The sequence below is a fragment of the Silene latifolia genome, chromosome 1 (genome assembly GCF_048544455.1).
Source record: "Silene latifolia isolate original U9 population chromosome 1, ASM4854445v1, whole genome shotgun sequence".
Lineage (NCBI taxonomy): Eukaryota > Viridiplantae > Streptophyta > Magnoliopsida > Caryophyllales > Caryophyllaceae > Silene > Silene latifolia.
Window position 1 is genome coordinate 80,054,572 of NC_133526.1, and position 24,534 is coordinate 80,079,105.

Here is a 24,534-nt window from a genome sequence, read left to right on the forward strand (position 1 = left end):
TCTCTCTCTCTCTCTCTCTCTCTCTCTCTCTCTCTCTCTCTATTTCCTCAACAAGAGTTTACACCCCCAACAAGACCTACTTAGGTTGTCGTCTTTCCCCACTCTCGACTCGACACGACCAACTTAGGCTGCCATCACTGTCAAATTGTGTTTTCAATGTATAGATGTTAATTTTACCTAAAATTATTTACCCTAATTTCTGAATTTGATTGATTTTTAATAGATCATTTGATTTCTTTGTGCTAAAAACCTGTTATTTTATGATTAATCATTTATTTGTAGTCTTCTCGTTTGTTGCGGTTACAGTTGTCTCAAATAATCACTTCGTTTATTAATTAGTTAGATCCTTGTGTCAAGCATAAGGATTTACTGGTAGTTTTTTTGTTGATGTGTTCTTTAGTTTGTAAAGTTACTAATATTTGATAACTGAGATTTACAGTTACTTTTAGCGAAGAACAAAACCGTAATTTCTCTAATCTGTCTTACTTTTTGTCCTATTTCAGATCACTGGCGCCTTGGCGATGTACTTTAACCGTCTATAAGCCTTAACTAACAGGTTAGTTCTTTTTATTTATTAATTTTACTTCTAAATTAATCTGATTGATTTGAATTATGGGTTGGAGTATTAGTGGATTATGAGTTTGAATAGGATTTATTTTTTGTGGAAATTTTATTTTTCTAGTTTCTTGGGAAGGAAATATAAGGACAAAAGATGTTGGAATTAAGAGTAGTTGTTTCCTTTCTTAAATTACGGGCGTGTATACTACTTTGGTTTTTATTGACGCCATTATTGTTGTTCCTTCATTCTAGTAGCTACAAATTGTCTCCCTTTTTCTATGATCCATTAATTAGGTGTTAGATGTATTGCATCATTATGTGAATGTTTATGGCTTTCTGTGGGCGCCTTTCATTTTTAAATGAAATGTGGGTTATTTCGTGTTAGTTTGGGAAATTGTGTATGCGGGTTAGTTTGAGGTGAAAGAGTTTCAACTTTGTTATACTTCAATTTATCTATTGATTAATTGTGAATTTTGATATGTGAATCAACATTATCTGGTGATTTGTTTTCGATTTACCATTCTCCGTTTTTTTATCATTGCAAGGGAAGAGTTACGAGAAGACTTGATTTAGTTGTCTAGTTGCTTTGTTTGAATTTTTCCTTATCAAACTTGATCGTCTTGTTATTGATAAGATCCTCACCCAAACTAGATTTCTTGGTAAAGTTTATATGTAACAACCCGAATTTTTACAAGACTTAATTAAACTAATGGCGGAAAATTAACTAAGTCTAATAAACAAATTATACCAAATCCGGATCGCTATGGATCGCTTATACATGACTAATTATATTAGTCGTTATACAAATTACAAATCAACTACTTAGACAATTTTAAAAGCTCTCCTGGATTCCTATTGATCCCATAAAGGTGGCATCTCCTAGATCATCTTAGTACCTGAAAAAAATATCAACAACACGCTGAGCGCGAGCAACCTAACCGGTATATTAATATCCCTAATAATTTAAAAGCAGGCATGCAAATTAGATCAATGATGCGTAAAAAAGAGTCACATAATACACATAACACATAAATCTCATATTTTAGTTTGCTTAATCATGTAGGTCAATAGAACGAATAAAATAAAACTCGGTAGTAGCCATTTGATTTTGAAAGTCACTTTTCACATAAGCATCCAATATACACACGAGTCGTGGCTCTGTAGTGTATAACCATACATGCTCAACTTGCATCTCACCCGACATATACAATTATCCACCATACTCGTAGACCATGCCAATCCTAAGATGGTTTACATCTCACACCAGAGGGTTAGCAGGGCCCGACTTCTTAGTATAAATCAACTTACTTATCTGATAGCATAAAGGAGTGAACTACAAGTGACCTGATAGCCCACAACTCACGACACCTTGCATACCCGGCCATAAAGATCGCGAATGTGCACACTAGCATCAAGCATATATAGTGCTGGTGATATCTAAAGGAAGTACGAGTTTGATCAAGTCCCTGTCTATGAATGACCAAACACTCGCTACTCTCGGAACACCAGCGACTGTACCCGGCCTATCGCTATATCTTGTGTCCTTCGTACGCCGATCGATACTTCTCATTAGACAACTCCATCAAGAAGTTGGCTGTTCTATACTCGAAGGCCCCATAAAGAACACCTCTCGGGCTATCTCGTATACTAAGACTCCTTAGTATCATTATAGCACAGTCGCCCGTGTAACTACACATTTCATTTCTTACCTCGTGTGACGGTGTCACGATACGGATCATTAGAATAGACTAACATGGTCTTAAAGTTCATTATCATCCATAAAGGATATTTATTCCAACATTTCATAATTATAATCATTATAATATTGGAAATGACATATATAACATAAATAGAATTCAGATTATAATAGCCATATAAAATTAACAATTCAACAACAAAGCATAAAAATAAACATGTCATGACATAAAACATTAAACATTGTATTTTAATATTTCACTCTAGGGTCAATATTATCATTTAAACTTAACGAATATGGAAAATGCATAATACTTAATGAATATATAAAATGTATAGTAAACGATAATGTAAATTGTGATTCATATATTTATCGTGTTAATGAGCAAATTATAAAGTATGTCATAAATAATTGAATTATTAACTTATTTAACAAGTAAGTTAGTCAATACATATTATTACAAGATATAAATAAATTTAGTGGTCTAATGTTTCTATTTTATTTTTAATATCAAACAAACTTATGGAACCCAAATTTAAACATAATCAATATAATTAGCATAAAAAGTTTTGCAAGATTAAGGAGCTCAAGAGAAAGACTAGATTACCGTCTTATAATAAAATAACTCGTTAAAGGTAACCGTTTTAATTATTAATGCATGGCGTTATAAGGTGTAAGTCTCGTTACGAAACGTAAATAACTCAACCCGAGCAATATATCATCGGAAGTCCGCGTGTATATAAAATCAATCCCGTCATTTAATTGTCCTATATCTCACTTTAGAAATCACGATTTCCTTATAACCCAACCAACAACTTCTCCTTCATTTAATCAAACGCCCCTTTCCCTAATACAACTCACAACCGACGTAGCGATGCTAACGATGACGGCGAGGTGAGGTTGTTTAGGCGACGACAAGGGTGGACCTGTGGTGATCGATAGAAGAACAAATACAGAAAAATAATCAGAAGGGAAAAGATAGTAAAAGAAGAAGGAGAAGAAGAAGAAAGGTCGAAAGGAAGGTGGCGGCTCACGGTGGTGCAACGAGGAAGGCAATGGTTGTGGCCCGTACTGGGCTCGACGGAAAACGAAAGGAGCAGGGGTAGTCGAACGAAAGCGAGGTGACGACAGAGGATGGCGAAACAGGGGAAACAGGGTAGGGGAAGTTGTGGCGGTTGACGGCAATAGGTGGAGGTCAAAGGTAAGTTTCAGATTGTGTACCGCAGTGAGTAGAGTTCGTTTAACCATGTCGATTTTATGATTGATGGTGACGATGAAGGTAATTTGGTTTTTGTGCTATTTGGTATTGTTGTTATTGTCGATGGTAATGGTGATTTATGCGGGAATGGTGGTTACGGGGATAATGGTGGTTTGTTGTGTCACGAGGCTGATTCGGGTTGTTTCGTACTGCGAGAATGAAAAGGGGTGATGGAGTGACCAGTTTTAGGAATGGGAACAGCGAGACGGAGGGCGAATAGTGGCATGGTGGTGTTTGGCGTTGATTTGGGTTGTGGTAAAGTCACTGTGGTGGTGCTTTTGTGAGTGATAAAGCAGGTGGTGAATGATGGTGGTAAATGGGGTCGTGAGTGGTAGTTGATGGTGGCAATCGGAAATGGTGGTGATTGGTGTAGTGTACGATTACGGCGAATTGTTTCGGGTTTGTTTTTGAATTGGTTTACAAGGAACAGAGGTGAAGGTGAAGGAGGATGGTGAGTCGAGTACGGTTTCGACATCGTATCGGGTTTTCTAATGAAGTTTAAGAAATGTAAAGATGGTGATGGGTGAAGAAAGGTGACGATGGTGAAAGGCTATTTATAGGAAGGAGGAGTAAAGAAGGATGACGATTGAACAGTGTCTTAAAAAGCAACTTGCAGACATTAACAAACTAATACTTCCACAGTTGCACTACCACTTGCAAACTTAGTAAATATGGCGGCAAATCTCAATAAACAAATACGCGTTTAAACAATGGGTCCGAAATAGTCTGTAAATTAAAAATAGCGGTTAATAAGTTAACCTTGATTAAAATTCTGACATTGTTAAAATATTACATGCCGAGTTTGAAAAGTTTAAAGTATTTCACAATTAAAGAAATAAAATAAATTGAAACTTAATCGGATCAGTTTAAAGCGGAAATAAATAATAAATTATGACATTATGTCAAAAATGTAAAGTTTGGTAATTTTTTCTATACGACATTAGAAAATTTGATTTTAATAATCGTCCAATTCTATTAGTTTGAAAATACATATAATTTTATTACTTTAAATTATGAATCGGACTTAAAATTTATTTTTAAAATTTAAAAGTGTAGTACAAAATATTGGAAAATTTTCATAATCAAATTTTATTAAAATAAAATATATAAAAATAGTGATTAATTAACACGGGGTGTTACATTATACCTTTCTATTTTCCTTTAGTTATTTTTCTTGAGATCTCAAGATCTGATTCGACTCTTCAAAGACTACACTAAGTTTTACTAATTTGATAGAGTTTGGTCTTGCATAAGTTATTATGGGTAATTTTCAATTTTCTTGAATGTACGAATGACAAACCCCAATATTTTTCTATAGCTTATGTGAAGCGGCAATTATCTTGACACTTATTGATGGGAGATACATCCTGACCTTACTATAAACTAGTGCAAACCCGTCTTATACAAGTATGTTAGCCGAATATTGTGCAGTTAGCCGAATATTGTGATTGATTAGCACAATATTTGGTTAATCAAATCTTGCCTATTTACTAGCATTAGTTTTTGGTAACAATATCAATTTGTTATCAATTTGCTCCTACTATTACGTAATCAGTTGGTATGCTTTGTATTATATATTGGCAAATATTGAATTAATAAGATAACACAATTCAATCAAAACTTCTTCCCTATTACGTTTCCTCTGCTTGTTTTCCTATCATGGTATCGAGCCAATTTTTTCTCAAACCCTAAAACAAAATCAACCAAAACTTCATCTTCTTGCCATGGCGATTGGTGAAGATGGCACTGCTCATACTTCTCAGGGAGATTCAACTCCTCGGATCGATCCTCTGTCTCCATTCTTTCTCGGTTCCGGGGATCTTCCAAACATCAAACTCTCCACTGTTCTCTTGACCCCTTACAACTACGATGATTGGAGTCGTTCAATGCGAATGGCACTCAAAGCACGTCGCAAATTTGGTTTCTGTGACGGGACTGTCGAAAAACCGACCTCTGCTTTCTTACTCGGGCAGTCGGAGGTGCTTCACTACACTATTGCTTCATGGCTTCGGGCTACGATCGATCCCACAGTTCTGGAAAGCGTGCCCTACATCGAGGATGCCAAGGCGATGTGGGACGATTTAGCGGATCGCTTTGCGGTGGTTGATGGTACGTCTATCCATACTTTAAAATCTGAACTTGGTGAATGCCGACAAAACAAAGGTATGTCCGTTACTGAATATTACGGGAAACTAAAATCGCTTTGGGATGCAATTACTATACATGAACCCCCTTTTGCTTGTGAATGTGGAAAATGTACTTGTGGTATTGCTGCCAAAGCCATTAAACGACTTGACAACGAACGACTTCACCAATTTTTTATGGGACTCGACCGTAGCTTGTATGGATCCCTTCGTAATCAACAATTCCAACTTGACCCACTCCCTTCTCTTAACCGCGGCTATCACGCTGCACTTCAGACTGAGCGTCTTTTGCTCACTGATTCTCCCCCGTCAGATGTGACTGATGTTACTGCTTATGCGGTGCGGGGCATCTCGCGTACTGCTTCTGATTGGAAGGCAATACGTGAACAAGAAAAGCTAGAGCGTCGTAAGTTGTTTTGTACTCACTGTGAAATCAATGGGCATGATATAAACACTTGTTTCATCAAACGAAACAAGTTTCCTGACTGGTGGGGCAGTAGGCCTCGAACTCTGGCAGAATTGCGTCGTCGCAAAAACAGTAATACAGGGGCGGGTTCAACCGCAAGCACGAGTGGCTCGGGTTCGGGTTCTGGGTCACAAGGTGATGGTCTGGTCCATGCGAATGCTCTCCAGACTGTTTCCTCGGATCGTCTATCGGGTATGTCCGCTCCTTGGATTATAGATACCGGTGCATCTAACCATGTAACAGGTGACTTATCCTTATTTCGGGATAGCATGGTGATTCCTCCGAGGGCCGTGGGCTTACCCAATGGTAAACGAATTTTGGCCTCACAAATGGGCACGGTTTGTATTGACAGTAATATCGTGTTACACCGAGTTCTTTACGTTCCCCATCTAACTTGCAATTTAATTTCCGTTTCTCAATTAACGGAAGATAATGATTATATATTGCAATTTACTAAAAATAATTGTCTTATACAGGACCGTACCCTGAGGACGATGATTGGAGTTGGTGAGCTTCGGGATGGACTGTTTTTGTTGACTGCGTCTCCTTCCGCCAAAGTACACACGGTGAACTCAGCTGGGTCATATGACTTGTGGCATCGCAGACTTGGTCATCCGGGAGCACACGTGGTTAAACATATTCCTTTAGCTAAATCTATTTCAGTTAATAAAAATTTGGTGTGTGACGCTTGTCATCTTGCTAAACAAACACGTGCAAGTTTTCATTTAAGTGACAATATTGCTTCCGGGATTTTTGAATTGATACATTGTGACCTATGGGGTCCTTATCGTACTATTTCTACTTGTGGCGCTAAATATTTCCTCACTATTGTCGATGATTGTTCGCGCTCCGTATGGGTTTATTTATTACTCGCTAAAACAGAGGTTACGAGTATGTTCATGCATTTTTTATCTATGGTGTGCACACAATTTTCGAAACAGGTTAAGGTGGTACGAAGTGACAATGGCAACGAGTTTAATCATATGGCGGATTATTTCTTGCAGCAGGGAATCATTTTCCAAACCTCTTGTGTTGGTACACCCCAACAAAATGGACGTGTTGAACGTAAGCATAGGCACATTCTTAATGTTGCTCGGGCTTTACTTTTTCAAAGTCATCTTCCAAAGAAATTTTGGGGTGAGTCTATTCTTACTGCTGCTTATTTGATTAATAGAACACCCTCTGCAATTATTGAAAATAAAACACCATATGAAGTTCTCTTTGGTAAACCCCCGTCTTATCATAATTTACGGGTATTTGGTTGCCTTTGTTTTGTTCATAATCAAAAGACTCGGGGTGATAAATTTGAGCATCAGAGTAGAAAGTATATTTTTCTTGGTTACCCACACAATCAAAAAGGATGGAAAGTCTATGACATTGAAACCGGGGCTATTAGTGTGTCTCGTGACGTCATTTTTTATGAAGATTCATTTCATTTTTCCCCATCGGAAAATGTTCCCTCTTCTCCTGTGTCACCTACTTCCCCACCTGTGGATGAGCCACCTATTCCCGACACCTCCGAGTCCATTTTAGAGCCTTCTCGCTCGGACGAGGGTGTCACGGGAACTGCTGGGTCTTCAGAACCGACACCTGAGCCGAGTCCTATGTCGGACCAAATCAGCCCCGAGCCTCATCCTGATCCCGAGTCTCCTCCTGCCCCTGATCTTGGTCGCGGTCATCGTATTAAATTCCCGAACTCTCGGTTGCAAGGTTATGTTCTTGGTTCACTTAACAGTCCATCTTCTCCCGACTCACCCACATCTCCATCATCTCCTTCAGGTACGCCTTATACTTTAGCTAATTATGTTAATTGTCAAAAATTTTCATCTCGACATCAACATTTCTTAGCTGCTATTACCACGGGTGTTGAACTCGCTTCCTTTAAAATTGCTTTGCAAGACGATGGGTGGTGTCGAGCTATGCAGGATGAAATTGACGCTCTTGAGCAAAATGGCACTTGGGAATTAGTTTCTTTGCCTCCTGATAAAAAAGCACTAGGTTGTCGTTGGGTTTATAAGATCAAATACAAGTCCGATGGTTCTGTTGAAAGATTGAAAGCCCGGCTTGTCGTTTTTGGTAATCACCAAGTTGAGGGATTGGATTACGGGGAGACCTTCGCTCCAGTTGTGAAAATGGTTACAATTCGTACTTTTCTTGCTGTCGCAGCCGTTAAAAAATGGGAATTACATCAAATGGATGTACACAACACCTTTCTCCACGGTGATTTGAATGAGGAAGTTTATATGAAGCTTCCTTCGGGCTTTCGTCACGGACATGATGGGAAGGTATGTCGTCTTAAAAAATCTTTATACGGCCTTCGACAAGCTCCCCGGTGTTGGTTTGCCAAATTAGCTGGGGCACTACGCGAGTACGGATTCAAACAGTCCTATTCTGACTACTCTTTATTTACTTATTCATTTCACACGATCCGTCTCCATGTTTTAATTTATGTGGATGATCTTGTTATTGCGGGAAATGATTCTAGTGCTATCTCTCGTTTTAAGGCATATTTGAACCATTGCTTTAAAATGAAGGATTTGGGCCCTTTGAAATATTTCCTCGGTCTTGAAGTTGCGCGACATTCTGATGGTATTTTTCTAAATCAAAGAAAATATACCCTCGACATCATCTCCGAAACCGGTCTTTTGGGTGCTAAGCCGGCCTCTACTCCTATGGAACCTGATCATAACCTTGGACTTTCAAAAAGTCCCTTGTTAGATAAACCGGAATGCTACCGACGCTTAATTGGTCGCCTTGTTTATTTGGCAGTAACACGTCCCGACCTCTCTTTTTCGGTCCATGTTCTTTCTCAATTCCTCCAACAACCCCGTGAAGCTCACATGGAGGCTGCTTTACGAGTTGTGCGTTATCTTAAGGGGAGTCCGGGTCAAGGCGTGTTACTTCGTTCCTCTAGTCCTCTTACGGTCACAGGGTGGTGTGACTCGGATTGGGGTATGTGTCCTTTGTCTCGTCGCTCCGTCACGGGCTGGTTTGTTTTTATTGGTGATTCTCCCGTGTCTTGGAAAACCAAAAAATAGCATACGGTTTCCTTATCCTCGGCTGAAGCTGAATATCGCTCCATGGCCGCAATTGTGTGTGAGTTAAAATGGCTCAAAGGCTTGTTAACTAGCTTGGATGTTCCTATTTCCGTTCCTATGAAGTTGTTTTGCGATAGCCAATCTGCGCTACATTTAGCCCAGAATCCGGTCTTCCATGAGCGCACTAAGCATATCGAAATTGATTGCCACTTTGTTCGGGATGCTATCACAGACGGTCTTATTACGCCTTCTCATGTTCCAACGACCGAGCAAATTGCAGATATTTTTACCAAACCCTTGGGTGGCCGTCAGTTCCATTACTTACTTCGCAAACTGGGCATTCTTGATCTTTATGCTCCAGTTTGAGGGGGGGTGTTAGCCGAATATTGTGCAGTTAGCCGAATATTGTGATTGATTAGCACAATATTTGGTTAATCAAATCTTGCCTATTTACTAGCATTAGTTTTTGGTAACAATATCAATTTGTTATCAATTTGCTCCTACTATTACGTAATCAGTTGGTATGCTTTGTATTATATATTGGCAAATATTGAATTAATAAGATAACACAATTCAATCAAAACTTCTTCCCTATTACGTTTCCTCTGCTTGTTTTCCTATCAAAGTATTTATTATAAAAAAAAAAAAATCAACTCTTCCCATTTTTTCTATACTTAAGAAATTCTCATTTCTCGTTATTGCATGAAATAATTTGATCAAATATGTCTTATATATTGTCCATAGATAGTTTGAGTGTCTGATTAATTCCAGCTACACAAGTAGTCAAGTAGATGAATTCTTCCTATCTTTTCTTTCTTATCATGAGAGTATTTTCTATAATGAGTTGTTATCGGTTTTTTTGACAAACATTAAGTGGTTAGTTGATAATGGATGAAGTTTTGTGGTATTATTATTGTTTTACTTAGCTGGGTTGTCTCATTTAATGTTTTTTTTTTTGGTAGAATGTGAAATATATTATAAATCTTAAATAAGATAGTTCATTACAAATCATCACACTAATCTAAAAATTACAAGTCCACAGACTCCTATCACTTAATCATACTTTGGTTCCCATGAAAGTTGTTGAGCTTTGAGAGACCACTTTCAATCCTGACAACGCCTAAAAATAGCTTGTTTAACCTGCATAACAAAAGTAGTAGGGGAAATGACCATATCTTCCAATCTACAAATATTCCTAGCATGTCATATATGATACCATAATGCCACAATTGCAGCAAACACAATTTGCTTCTTCATAAGAGACTTGCACCGCCATTTTAAGCACCAGTCAATGAGACTAGTAGTAGGGAAATCAAGCTCAAGCCAAGCCCTTAATTTAGTCCAGCACTGCTGACTAAAGTGGCAATCATAAAGCAAGTGTTGGTGTGTCTCTAGGTGATTATGACAGCGGAAATTAACATAAACCATCAAAAATCACACCAAATTTAAGCAGACGATCCTTGGTCAAAAGCCTCTCCTGGAAACTCAACCAACCAATAAAAGAATGCTTGGGGATACTGGTTTTGTTCCAGACAAGAGGGAGCCAGGGTACCTTATTCTGTTGCCCAAGTAACCACTGATAATCACTTGACACAGAGTATACCCCATTATTAGCAGACCAGTTGCCATTAACATACCCAGCTTTCATAGTGTCCTTCACCTGACCTTGCGCCATGTCCAGCTTGAGTTAGTAGTTGGAGTGTACTCCTGCCAATCCCTTCCTTTCTTATAAACATGATCCACCCATTTAATCCACATGTGATCAGATTTAGATGCCAACCACCATGTGTTTTTCCCTATAACAGCCTTATTCCAGAGTCTAGCATTAGCAATGTCCAAGCCCCCATACCTCTTCTCATTACAGATTTTCTCCCATGCAACTGCTGGGGTTTTCAAGTATTAATTTGATCCTGACCAAAGGTACTATCTGCAGACTCCCTCTATCCTATCAATGACAGTAAGAGGTATCACAAAAACTCTAGTCCAGTATGTGTGTAATTGAGTCAAGACAGCCTTAATGAGGACAAGTCTGTCTGCATAACTCAGTTTTCTAGCCCCCAACCCTTGATTCTTCCTACCACTTTTTCCACCAATCTGGTACAGTCCCCTACAACCATTCTCTTGTAAGATATAGGTATACCAAGGTAACGAAAAGGGAACATTCCAACCTTAAACTCAGAGATATGCAAGATATAATCCACCTCAGCAGGAGCCATTCCATTAAAATAAATCTCAGATTTCTCATAGTTCATTGCAAGACCAGAAGCAGCTGAGAAGGTGGCAAAGACTCTAAGAATGATAGAAATAATGCTCATGTCCCCTCTGCAGAAAATTAGTAGGTCATCTGCAAAACATAAATGAGTAAGATCTAAGGCCCTACAGAGAGGGTGGTAATTAAAGTCCAACCTGCTAGTTATGTCAGCTAAGACCTTGCTCAAATACTCCATACAAATGGTAAATAGAAGGGGGTACATAGGGTCTCCTTGTCTAATTCCTCTCTTCCCCTGGAATATCCAAATATTGAGCCATTAAGTGATAAAGTAACCAGGGAGTACATACACACTCCATTATCCACCTCACCATCGTGTCAGGAAACTTCAAAGCTTGCAGCATTTGTTCAATAAACCTCCACTCAATAGAATCATATGCTTTTTTCAAGTCCACCTTCATGATACACACCTTCATGATACACCTTGGAGAGCAAGCTTTCCTTTTATAGAGTCTTACCAAGTCATGACATATTAGGATATTATCCACAATATCCCTACCTTTAATAAAAGCACTCTGAGTTTCAGTAATAATAAAAGGAAGGACATCAGCAACCCTATTACAAATCACCTTTGAAATTATCTTATAGACCACATTACAACAAGCAATGGGTCTGAAATCAGCAACAGTCTCTGATCTGGTTTTCTTGGGTATAAGAGTGAGGGTAGTAGAATTAATCTGCTTCAACATATTCCCAGAAGTGAAGAATTCTTTAACATCAGCCACCACATCATTTCCAACTACCTCCATTGCATCCTTAAAAAATTGAGAAGTATACCCATCTGGGTCAGGAGCTTTATTAGCTGAAATAGAATTTAAAGCATAATGAATTTCCTGGACTGTTACCTCCTTAATCAAATCAGAACTCTGCTCCTCTGATATCAGTCTTCCTTTTTGCACAGTGGGAAATGGACTGCCCTGACTCTCTTGCTAGTCCCTAAAAGCTCTTTATAATAATTAATAAAAGCATTCTCAATATCCTCATTTTGATTACAAGGAACCCCATTCGGATCTTTGATACACAAGATTCTGTTCTGTAGCCTTCTAGCCTTAATCAGACTGTGGAAATAAGAGGTATTCTCATCTCCATCAGTTATCCATTTATATTTAGCTTTCTGACACAGAAAGCTCTTCCTGGCCTCCTCCAGTAATTTATAACTATCAGAAGCTGCTTTCTCCTCAATTTGGACATCTGGGTTCAAGGGATCCTCATGGAGTTTCCTTTGCATAGAGTATATGTGCAGTTGAGCTTAGCGGATGTCTCAATATTAGCAAAAGTACTCCTATTAAGCCCTTTTAGAGGTTGTTTAAGCCATTTGAGTTTCTTTACAAGCTGGAACATCTTATACCTCTCAACTTCAGAGTCCCAGACACCATGAACAGTTTGTAGGAAGTCTGGATCCTTACCCCACATATTAAAATATTTGAAGTTTCCTTTTCTCCTTACCCCACTATTTGTCATAGTAATAGTACAGGGACAATGATCAAACAAGCCTTTAGGATGGATGATGCGTGCCTTTTGTATGCATTTATTCTAATACTTTGCACGCATTTCTATACATATTGTGTAGCGTTTAACTACAATTCTCCCATGAATTGGCTACCTTGGGTTGTTTTGTAATCTTTGCAGGTTGCAGATCCAACTATTAGTGAACGAGACAAACCCGCCTTTGGAGATGCGTTTTGATGTTGGTAAGAAGTAAGCTCGGAAATTGCCTCGGTACGCGTGAAGACACCGATAGGAGAGTTGGAGTGACGTCTGGTCCAGCTGGAATTGGTGTTTTAGTCGATCGACTGACTTCTGTAGTCGATCGACTGAGTTTGCTTTGATGAAACCTGGAATTGTTGTTTTAGTCGATCGACTGAGGTTATCAGTCGATCGACTGGTATCTGTTTTGGCCGGAATTTTGTTCTCCTTATTTCGGCCCATTTAGCTTTAAACTGTTATTTCTTTTGGACTTAGTATTTAAGAAAGGGTTGTAAACAATTTTAGGCTACGTTTTTACACACTATAAACTCTTCTACGTTACTTTCTCTCAAAAACTTTAGATCTAGCTTTTGCAATCTTTTTTCTCTACTCTTCTGAATTCGGTAATTGAATTAATCTTCGTTCTTTATATTTAATTATCGCTTTACTCTCATCTTGCTCTTCCTTTGTTTTTCGTTGTATGTCTAATTATTTTTACTATTTCTTAATCATGAACTCTGCCCTAATTTCCATCATAGTTATCATTTTCATTATTATGAAAATGCGTAGCTAATTCCCTTTGCTAGGATTTAGAGGAATCATGATAATTAGATGGTCTTAATTAGCATTTGTTACCTAGATAGACTTTAGTTAGCAAGTAGAACACATTTTAGTCTCCCTGTGGATACGATCTCGACTTCCCTAGCTATATTAGTTGGTGTTGGGAAATGTGTCCTCAACAATAGTGCGATCACATGATTTAAATATCATTATTAAATCTCATTTTAAGAATACAATTGGGAAGTAATATTGTTACTGTCAACTGGTCAACATATATCGGTAATGATTGGCTGACTAGAGTTTGACATTACTGTCGTGTGACGGTGGTGATCAGTTGACCCCCTAGGTCATACCTAAAGGGCAATACACTTAATTGATTATTTAATTAATCGTATAACGTTACGAGTTGATTAAATTACTTGAAAATTGACGGGCGATTTTGGAAGTAAAATTTACGTATCAAATTGAAATGTGATTAAATGAGATACGGTCCAAGTAATTGAATTGTATCATTACTCGGATGAAATAATTGTTTAATGTAACAATTGAATTGAATGAATTATTATAAATACAAACTGTTGTGATTTATAAAGTGGTAAAATATTTTGGTACGAGTAATTGTGAAATTACTAAGTCAATTTTTGTATGTGACGTATTTTTGATAATACGTTGATTTTTAATATGTTAAAAATTACATAACAAATATATGTGACATGTGACATGTAACATATAGACAATTGACAAAAAAAAAAAAATATGGACACCATGTTATGTAAAGTGCCGAAAATAAGAGGGGAATGGACTTAATATTGTGTTTATATTTTAAATAAGAAAACATAATGATTATAAAGTAATCTAGCCATGCAAGCCTATGAACATTGTTAAGAGCAACAATTTCATGCATTGGCTCTTTCCTTCCTCCACTCCCACCGATTTTGGGAAGTAAAAACACTTGAGTTTGTTTTTCTTATTTTGCCTAATATTCACTAAGAGGTAGTGGATGCTATTCATTCTTTTACTCATCAAAATATAAGATTTCTAGAGAGACAAAAACTCTCTCTTCTTCTTCTCTCCCATATAACCGAAAATATTAAGAGTATATAATATTTTTGGGTCTATTTTCTACTAAGATTAATATTATACTAGTACTTATAATATTAATTAGATTAAGTGAAAGCCTAGGGTATAAAGCTTAGGGAGAGATCTTATACTTAGATCTTTGTTCTTCCATAAGGATAAGCTCAAGAACAAGAGAGAAAGGTGATCTCTCTTGTGCCCTCTAAACCGAAATCATCAAAGTAAGGACATGATTTCTTCTCTATTATATTTTGTTTGCATGCATAAAATCCGTATTTAATTTTATGACAAATTAATTTTGACATATATGAGTATGTTAATATGTATATGAATCTACATTTCTTTCAATCGGTATCATGAGCCACGGTTGTTTGCATGCAAATTGGTTAAAAGTTTTTCCGAGTTATATGAATAACAAAATAAAACTTGTAAATTTGTGTTATTATGATATATCACGAAATTATTACATGCATGTTAATATTTCTGGTCCTAAAGTGTTTTAGGATATTTTGGTTAATTTTTCGGATTTTTATTGTTCATAATTTACTATAATGGCATTTAAATGTGATTTTATGAGTAAAAATGTCATTTTTGGTCTAAAACTTGCTATACTTCGAATTTTCACTTGGTTTTTGGATATGTTGTTACATATATTATTTTGAGATAACCTGTAAATTTTCATAATTTTTGCACTTGTTATGCTCGAAAAATGAATTTTTCATTATTAAATTCGGATTTAAGAGAAAAATAGGTTAATATGAGTTAAATTTCGAATCTGGTCATAGAAAATTTATATGTTGTCACATGCAATTTTACAAGATGTGTGTAAAATAATTGGCTATAAATAAGTCTTTTAGCATGATTTATGAATTTTTGAAGAAAAATGGCATAAATAGTGACATTATTAGTGAAAATTAATAAAATATAATCTATGACTTAGGAAAAACGTATAATGTTGCATTTTATTGTATTTTTTCAGATCTAAAATTGAAAAGTTAGTGAAAATAATTTTTCCATGATTTTATGATTATTTTATTAAATATCGATAAACCGCAACATTGTTTTTCGGGAAAAATTTCGAAATTTTTTAACCTAAGATTTTGAACATTATGAGTGTCATGGAATTTTTCCAGAATGTTCATGAATTTAAATTTCAAATTTTGAATTTATTTGAAATTTTGGATTTATTTGAAGTTTAATAGCTTATTTTTGTAATTTTTGGTCCATTTATGAACAATTTTGTAAATAAAAGTTAATTATGGTCAAATTACTAGTGGAGACTATATTTTGAGTCCTAAAAGGTTAGGGTAATTAACTTATGCATAAATATGAGTTTGTGCATTTTTGTGATTATAAAATGTTGAAATCACGCAAATCCGTAAAAACCGAGTAATATACGATATTGGCTAATTAAAAGGCGATTTAGCATAAAATTGAGCATGTTCATACATAATATAATGCTGCATTTTCTTTATGATTGTCATAATTTTAATTTATGTAATTTTGAATTATGTAATTTTACTTAGTATGGCCTTAGATTTTAATTGGTATTTCCCGAAATGTATGGGAATATCGATTCGGTTGTAATTTTTATTGTGATCTCGTATCACCGTTTTGTAATTTAATAGATTTATTTTATTTTAGTTACAAATGTATAATAGGAAATTATGTAATTTATCATGTAATTTTATTCATTCCGGAGTTCCTAAAGACGGATTTCTTCAAGAATGGCGATACATAAAGACGGTGTTACCTTGAGATGCGTGCCACAACCGAAGTTCAAGGGACCAATGGAGTTGGTTTCCGAATTTGTAATAGATTAATAGTTTTTCTATTTTTAGGAAAGGCCATACTAGGATTTATTTATTTTTATGCTTGCATTTTATTTTATGTCACATGCATCGCTAAATCGCCATAACTAAACATGCATTGTTATTTTATCGAGTTTATCGACCGTGTCAATTCGAATTATCGTAGTTCACCACTTTAGTTCACTTAAAACGTGATAGATAATAAATTGACATGACCTCTCGCTAAAACAATCAATTGAGACATAGCCTTACCAAATAGTAGAAACCATGAAAACCTATTTCGCGAGGGAGTGCACTCGGCCACACCGGGGTACAAACCTTGTTACGTAGGGGAAGTGGGTGATGAATGTTTATCCACCGAGTTCATGTTAATGAGGGGTATTTCGGCACACCGTGCCCTAAATTGATATGGGTTTGGATTATGGACACATTTATTCGAAATTTGGGTTGTACTCAACGAAAGTATTCACGACGTATTTCCGGATGTGTTTCGGGCTAAAGATAAATATTAATGTAATTTTATCGACCAAGAGTTCTAAAAGTAGAATCGATTAAAGAGTTAATCCACCGAGTTATATTGATGAGGGGTATTTCGGCACACCGTGCCCCAAGTTATTATGAATTTGGATCTTGGAATCATTTATCATAGTTGGGTAGAGGTCACTATGTAAATGCTTTACTTGTTATTTACAAGTATTATTATAACGATGAATGTTTTGTTTTCATTATTCCGTTGACGTATTGTTCTATTTCTTTACCACAATTCATATACGATATCATTTCGTTTTTGATTCAAATCTCCATTAAAACATCGTAACTAAAGACAAATATGAGTTTGCTTCTAAAACCTCAAATGAACCATTGCTAAGGATCTCTTGTAAAGAGTATAGATTAAAGTTATTCATTATCAAACAGGTTTTTGATTCTTGACTAACACATCTACTTGCAATGGATTGCTTTTTCATGTACTTAAATGCATTAAGTACATCGAAGCGATAAAATTGTTTTGGTAATTAGTTTTGTCAAGAATTCGTAATTGACCAAAATAACGCAACCACTTCAATGAAAGTTTTTAAGACTAAAACGAACAAATTTTGCTTCTCAAAGCAAAGACTCATTGAAATGAGTGGGAGCATTCTCTTAAATCGTTAAGATGAGAACGAGGTTCAAGAAGTAAAGATAATAATGGAATTGATACAAGGTAATGTTAAAGGTAAAGTTGTTGAGAATGACGATACTAAACCTATCAATCCCGACCGATAAAGTTTCCATTGTCTTAAATGTTGGACACAAGAAAGGAAACTACCCCAAATTATTGAAGAATCAACAAGATTAGTTGTGGGACATCTAAATGGGATCTTCTTCTTTAAGTGTTTATTTGATTAAACATAAATTTTGCTAGTACGACTTACAATATTAGAAACCAAAGGGAGGTTTTCATCATTATGTTGGATACATAGGATGATTAGAATATGACGACTAGCAACAATGAAGTCGAGAGAAAGAGTCATTGTGTACCAAAATCTAGTTTTTGGGTTTGGAGTTGTGCTTAATTGTGACTATTAAGTACATAAACTCTAAATTAGAATACAAGCTTGTTACGATACAAAAGAGGTTTTCACTTTTGTGACCCTTTACACCACGATTTGATATATGGCTAGCCCATTATCAAGGTGATAATATTCTAAACCAAACTAGAACGATATATCATGAAGATGATACAAGACTCAAATTGGTAACCCAAGATTAAACCTTAAAATTTTGGAATGATGAACGCAAAGAGTTATCGAGTACTCTTGAAACCATTAGATTGTTAATGGTATATGCGTATCTTGTATTCAAAACAAGATGTCTCGTGCCTTTTGGTTGAAAAGGAAATCGAGGTTGTATATCATCGATCCAAAATAGGTTGATCATTTTTACCAACGATTTAAGTTGACACTAGTGTGTTCACTTAATAAGGTAAATAGAGAAATCTTTGAAGAAATTCAAAAGTTCAAGGAATCACGATATAGTCGTGATGGGATTATCAAAGTGAAGACTTTGATATAAGCCAAAGGAAATGTGATATAGTATCACAAGTTAATCTCTCTTAGCACGCATTATGAAATAATGTGTGGATGGATAAGAATTCAAACGCTATTCGATATGGTTTGGACTTTAATCAAGTTACTTTGAGTTACTTGATCCTTTTGGGGATTTTATCATTTTGTCTAAATTATTTTTCCACTAATACGAATCATATGAGATATGAAATGGTAAGGGTACCATGTTTGTAAGTTTTCACAAGAAACAAATGCTCATTTTTCCCTTTCTATTTTCACGAGTACGACGGGTTTGCGGCTCATGAAGTCAGTTTCTTTCTAAAATACAAGTTTATTTTTAGAAGACAGAGTGGGAGAAATTATTCAAAGAGCCACAAAGATGTTATGTCGCAAGAAACTGGACTTTCTTGGCTACGTGAGATGTTTTGTGTAAAACGTTGTCGCAAGAAACTGGTCTTTCTTGGCTACATGAGACGTTTTGTGTAAGACATTGTTTCTTCAAAACCTAGGAGGTTAAAATTCGTCACTTGTTAAAAATGATGAATTCATGTTACTTTTAAGAAAGTAAAGAGCTTACAACTTACAAAAGAAATCGTTTGATTCAAGTTGATTACTTCTAGAAAGTAATGAACATATGACTTACATAAGAGTGATTAAGTCACAACTTAATATAAGGCTTAGAGCCATGAAAATCCGAAATAAAAGGCTTGATTAGTTGCAAAGGGTTTTGCACTAATAAAGAGAGATTTCAAGGTTTGATTAGTTGCAAAGGGTTTTGCACCAATTGAAATGCTTAAGTCTATTTGGATCTTCTTAGGGATTGTGTTTCATTATTATGAAATACATAGCGAGTGAATCTAAAACCCACTTCTTCAATTAGAAGGAATGTATTCAATACATGTCTTGAGTTTTGAAGATTCTTGCAATCCTAAGATAATGTGAAACTTAAGAGAGGGTCTTAAGTAGGACATCAATGAGTTGGAATCAACATTTTTGGATCATGTGATAAAACATTTCTCGATAAGTCGAGAAGTTGTGTTTGTACATGTAGTTTAGTGGGAGTTACGGAAATTTTAATTAGTCCGATATGTGGATAACATATTGATCATCAAGAATGATTTAAGACTTTTGGAGTATTATAATACATCTTGAATATCCGGATTTATGAAGATAAATCCACATGATATTAGCGTCAGTAAGAAGTCTTATGTTGATAAGATTCATGACTAGTTCAATTAAATTGAACATATTTGATTGATTCCATTTGCTTCCGCTGCCGGATCAATTAAATGAGTAATGATGTATAACACTTCATATACTTTGAGTATGATGAATTGTTTTCAAAATCGAATTTAAGTAATCTTTACCTAGTATATAAAGATTACCCTTAAGTGCTTGCAGAAGCATTAAGGAAGTAAAGCAAAGTGTTTATGATGCAATTTTGTGTAAGGGTGTTACACAAGTGACAATTGACAATTGAGGTTGCGCATGGTTTCCGACAAAACCATAATCAAAACACATTAGGATGGTTAAGATACCATTGTGGCTATGATAATTAAGAAGTAGATTTTCTAGAATCGTTCTAGGCAATAAAGAACAATGAGAGATATATATAACGGAAATTGAGTACACTTGCAATCATGAGATGTGCAAGAGGATGAGTCCCGCACACTGTGAAAACAGTGGGAGCTATTCTTAGGCTAAGAGGGCCTATGTCTTGATTGGATCTCGACACGTACTCAGAAAGTGTTGTGATGCAAATGTATACATTACAAAGGAAAACGAATATGTAGTAAGGTTGAGTAAGGTAATTGAATTAATCTTTTTTCTCTACTCTTCTGAATTCGGTAATTGAATTAATCTTCGTTCTTTATATTTAATTATCGCTTTACTCTCATCTTGCTCTTCCTTTGTTTTTCGTTGTATGTCTAATTATTTTTACTATTTCTTAATCATGAACTCTGCCCTAATTTCCATCATAGTTATCATTTTCATTATTATGAAAATGCGTAGCTAATTCCCTTTGCTAGGATTTAGAGGAATCATGATAATTAGATGGTCTTAATTAGCATTTGTTACCTAGATAGACTTTAGTTAGCAAGTAGAACACATTTTAGTCTCCCTGTGGATACGATCTCGACTTCCCTAGCTATATTAGTTGGTGTTGGGAAATGTGTCCTCAACAATAGTGCGATCACATGATTTAAATATCATTATTAAATCTCATTTTAAGAATACAATTGGGAAGTAATATTGTTATCACAACCAAGGTCAACATATATCGGTAATGATTGGGTGACTAGAGTTTGACATTACTTTGTCGTGTGACGGTGGTGATCGATTGACCCCTAGGTCATACCTAAAGGGCAATACACTTAATTGATTATTTAATTAATCGTATAACGTTACGAGTTGATTAAATTACTTGAAAATTGACGGGCGATTTTGGAAGTAAAATTTACGTATCAAATTGAAATGTGATTAAATGAGATACGGTCCAAGTAATTGAATTGTATCATTACTCGGATGAAATAATTGTTTAATGTAACAATTGAATTGAATGAATTATTATAAATACAAACTGTTGTGATTTATAAAGTGGTAAAATATTTTGGTACGAGTAATTGTGAAATTACTAAGTCAATTTTTGTATGTGACGTATTTTTGATAATACGTTGATTTTTAATATGTTAAAAATTACATAACAAATATATGTGACATGTGACATGTAACATATAGACAATTGACAAAAAAAAAAAATATGGACACCATGTTATGTAAAGTGCCGAAAATAAGAGGGGAATGGACTTAATATTGTGTTTATATTTTAAATAAGAAAACATAATGATTATAAAGTAATCTAGCCATGCAAGCCTATGAACATTGTTAAGAGCAACAATTTCATGCATTGGCTCTTTCCTTCCTCCACTCCCACCGATTTTGGGAAGTAAAAACACTTGAGTTTGTTTTTCTTATTTTGCCTAATATTCACTAAGAGGTAGTGGATGCTATTCATTCTTTTACTCATCAAAATATAAGATTTCTAGAGAGACAAAAACTCTCTCTTCTTCTTCTCTCCCATATAACCGAAAATATTAAGAGTATATAATATTTTTGGGTCTATTTTCTACTAAGATTAATATTATACTAGTACTTATAATATTAATTAGATTAAGTGAAAGCCTAGGGTATAAAGCTTAGGGAGAGATCTTATACTTAGATCTTTGTTCTTCCATAAGGATAAGCTCAAGAACAAGAGAGAAAGGTGATCTCTCTTGTGCCCTCTAAACCGAAATCATCAAAGTAAGGACATGATTTCTTCTCTATTATATTTTGTTTGCATGCATAAAATCCGTATTTAATTTTATGACAAATTAATTTTGACATATATGAGTATGTTAGTATGTATATGAATCTACATTTCTTTCAGTTGGAGACCAGTTGGTTATCTTTGGTAGGTATACGACTAGCCTGTCAAATTTTGGCACCGTTGTCGGGGACGCGGTTGGAGACCAGTTGGTTATCTTTATTTCACTTGCATTCATTATGTTTCGCATATCCCTTTCTCCTTATATTTTGTTGCTGCTGATTGTTTGCTGAACACAATGAGGATATTGGGTGATTTGGTTTGGGGAGGGTATGCATCTGTCTTTGTTTGCATCAATTTGCATTTTTGTTTGCATGTTTCTTCCATTTCTGTATGCATTGTTTCTTTCACTTAAAACAAAATGAAAAACCACAAAAATTGAAAATTTGAAAAAAAATCAAGAACATGTTTACTTTTGCATATTAGGTCGAGTCGGAACGGCTGTATAACAATGATGAAATTGCACTACACTTTTATTTCTACGCCTAAGCCTTGCATAGTTGACACCTCTACTAGTATGGTCATTCGCATAGTCAACGTGTTTTTGATTAATACGGCTGAACAAATAGACTTGATTTAATGTTGGCAAACTATTAATACTTCTGAGATTTAGAGCCTTATTAAACCGGTGATATTCATGACCGATTTCATTTTAGGGTGAGAGTAGTACTCCTTATAAGGCATGTAACATCAAATTGCATAAGCATGACATTTATCTCTTAGTACTTGTATGCATTCGGTTTGTGGCGGTGACATGTGTGGAGAGTCAAATCCTTTTTCTTGTCTTTTACCCTTGAACTTCACTAGCCAAGTGGCCTATTTTAACCCATTTATTAACTACAATCCCAAAATTAAGTCTACCTTTGTCAAGCTAGTTTGGTTGATAATATAGGTATGTGTTTAATTGTCATTTTGGTTTTCTATGTTTGTCATAAGAAGAGGGTTGAAGTGAGAAGGGGGGAAAAATCAGATGAAGAAAAGAAAAAAAAATCAGAAGTGAAAATGAAAAAAAAAAAAGTTGCAAATTTTTGAAAAAAAACGGTCTATTACTCCCATGTTCGTCTCTATATATTATGGGGGGTCATGTTTTGATGATGTGATGAGTGAGTTTATGCCGCATTGGCATCGTTTATCTATTTTAAGTTGGGTTTAGAAAGCGGAATTAGTTTATTATTTGGTTGCAGTTATACTAGCTTGGCTTTACCTCCATATATCCAAATTTATATTTTCCCTTTTCACCCATTTACCTCACCTCACACTATATGTAAGTCCTCGGCATGTGTCTTGATCCTGTTTGGTTGGAATGCATATGTACAGTTGATAGACATCAGTTTCATGTTATATTGTATGCATGTTCTTATAGGTCGCAGTTAGGTGAGTGGTTTCATTCTTTCTATCCTACAGTATATTCACCAAGTTCTTCGAATGAGTGATGAGCAACCCATGAGAGTCCAACAAAAACAAGTCTTGCAAGGTCGACGGTTCAGTAGTCTTGTCATTGATTTAACTCGTTTGCATTTGATTTGCAAGGTCGACGGTTCAGTAGTCTTGTCATTGATTTAAGTCCAAAGTGTAGCTAGCTCTGAGATTGTTTACCGCTCCACTAGTCCCCTTATTGTCTTTCGTCAATTGCTTGCTTGGGGACAAGCAAGGGTTTGGTTTGGAGAGGTTTGATGCGTGCCTTTTGTATGCATTTATTCTAATACTTTGCACGCATTTCTATGCATATTGTGTAGCGTTTAACTACTATTCTCCCATGAATTGGCTACTTTGGGTTGTTTTGTAATCTTTGCAGGTTGAAGATCCAAGTATTACAGAACGTGTAACACCCCCATATACCAAGGAGCCTTAACAAGACCTTCCCTAGCATATAAGGGCGTTACCATCCCGGTTGCCCAAGGACAGTAATAATCAAATGTCGATAAAAGAACAATTAAAATATATTACAAGTGATTGAACAAACCAAGATAACAAAGATACAACTCAGACTACTACCAACTAGGTGATCTACACTTCTGTTAAAACTCGTGAAGGACTCATCCCGCCAAGTTTCCAGCTATCAACCAAGACATCACCTGCTAAGACTAACTGCTCACCATAGGGGATCACGGCAGACACAACAGAAACAACAAGAAGACAAACCACACAAGGTCAGTAACTGAGGAAAGACACAACAACAACAACAACAACAGCCAACACACTACAGACACAACCAAGCACACACACACAAGCCACAACTTCTCCAACCAATCACCGTCACCGACTGTCCAGTTTACCAGCCCTGCCAGTGAGGGACCACAGCCCTACCCACCAAATCCTCGCTCATCATACAGAGCGATAAACCTAAGTTTCCTTAATGTGCACATCCCCTCCTGTGGCGGGTTCCATAGAGGGCGAACCAAGGGCGTGAAGCCACTCCTGCAAGTGACTCCACTCAGCCAGGGACGCGCCCCGAATATCACAGATAGCCAATCACAATCAATGTATTACGACAACGATAGACACAATAGCACAGCACCAACCAACTATCACAATCCAACAACCATACTGATGTAACA

General features: G+C 35.9%; 1 protein-coding gene and 1 long non-coding RNA gene across 3 annotated transcripts in view; both read left to right on the top strand.

Moving 5' to 3' along the window:
• LOC141607016 (uncharacterized) overlaps window positions 1–24,534 on the top strand; it is a 269,164-nt gene that overhangs the window by 142,477 nt on the left and 102,153 nt on the right. The gene's annotated exons all lie outside the window — the stretch shown is intronic.
• On the top strand, window positions 7–13,547 carry LOC141606978 (uncharacterized). The gene is made up of 3 exons (XR_012526866.1): window positions 7–158; window positions 504–556; window positions 13,059–13,547. It is a non-coding gene; the product is annotated as an uncharacterized LOC141606978 (long non-coding RNA).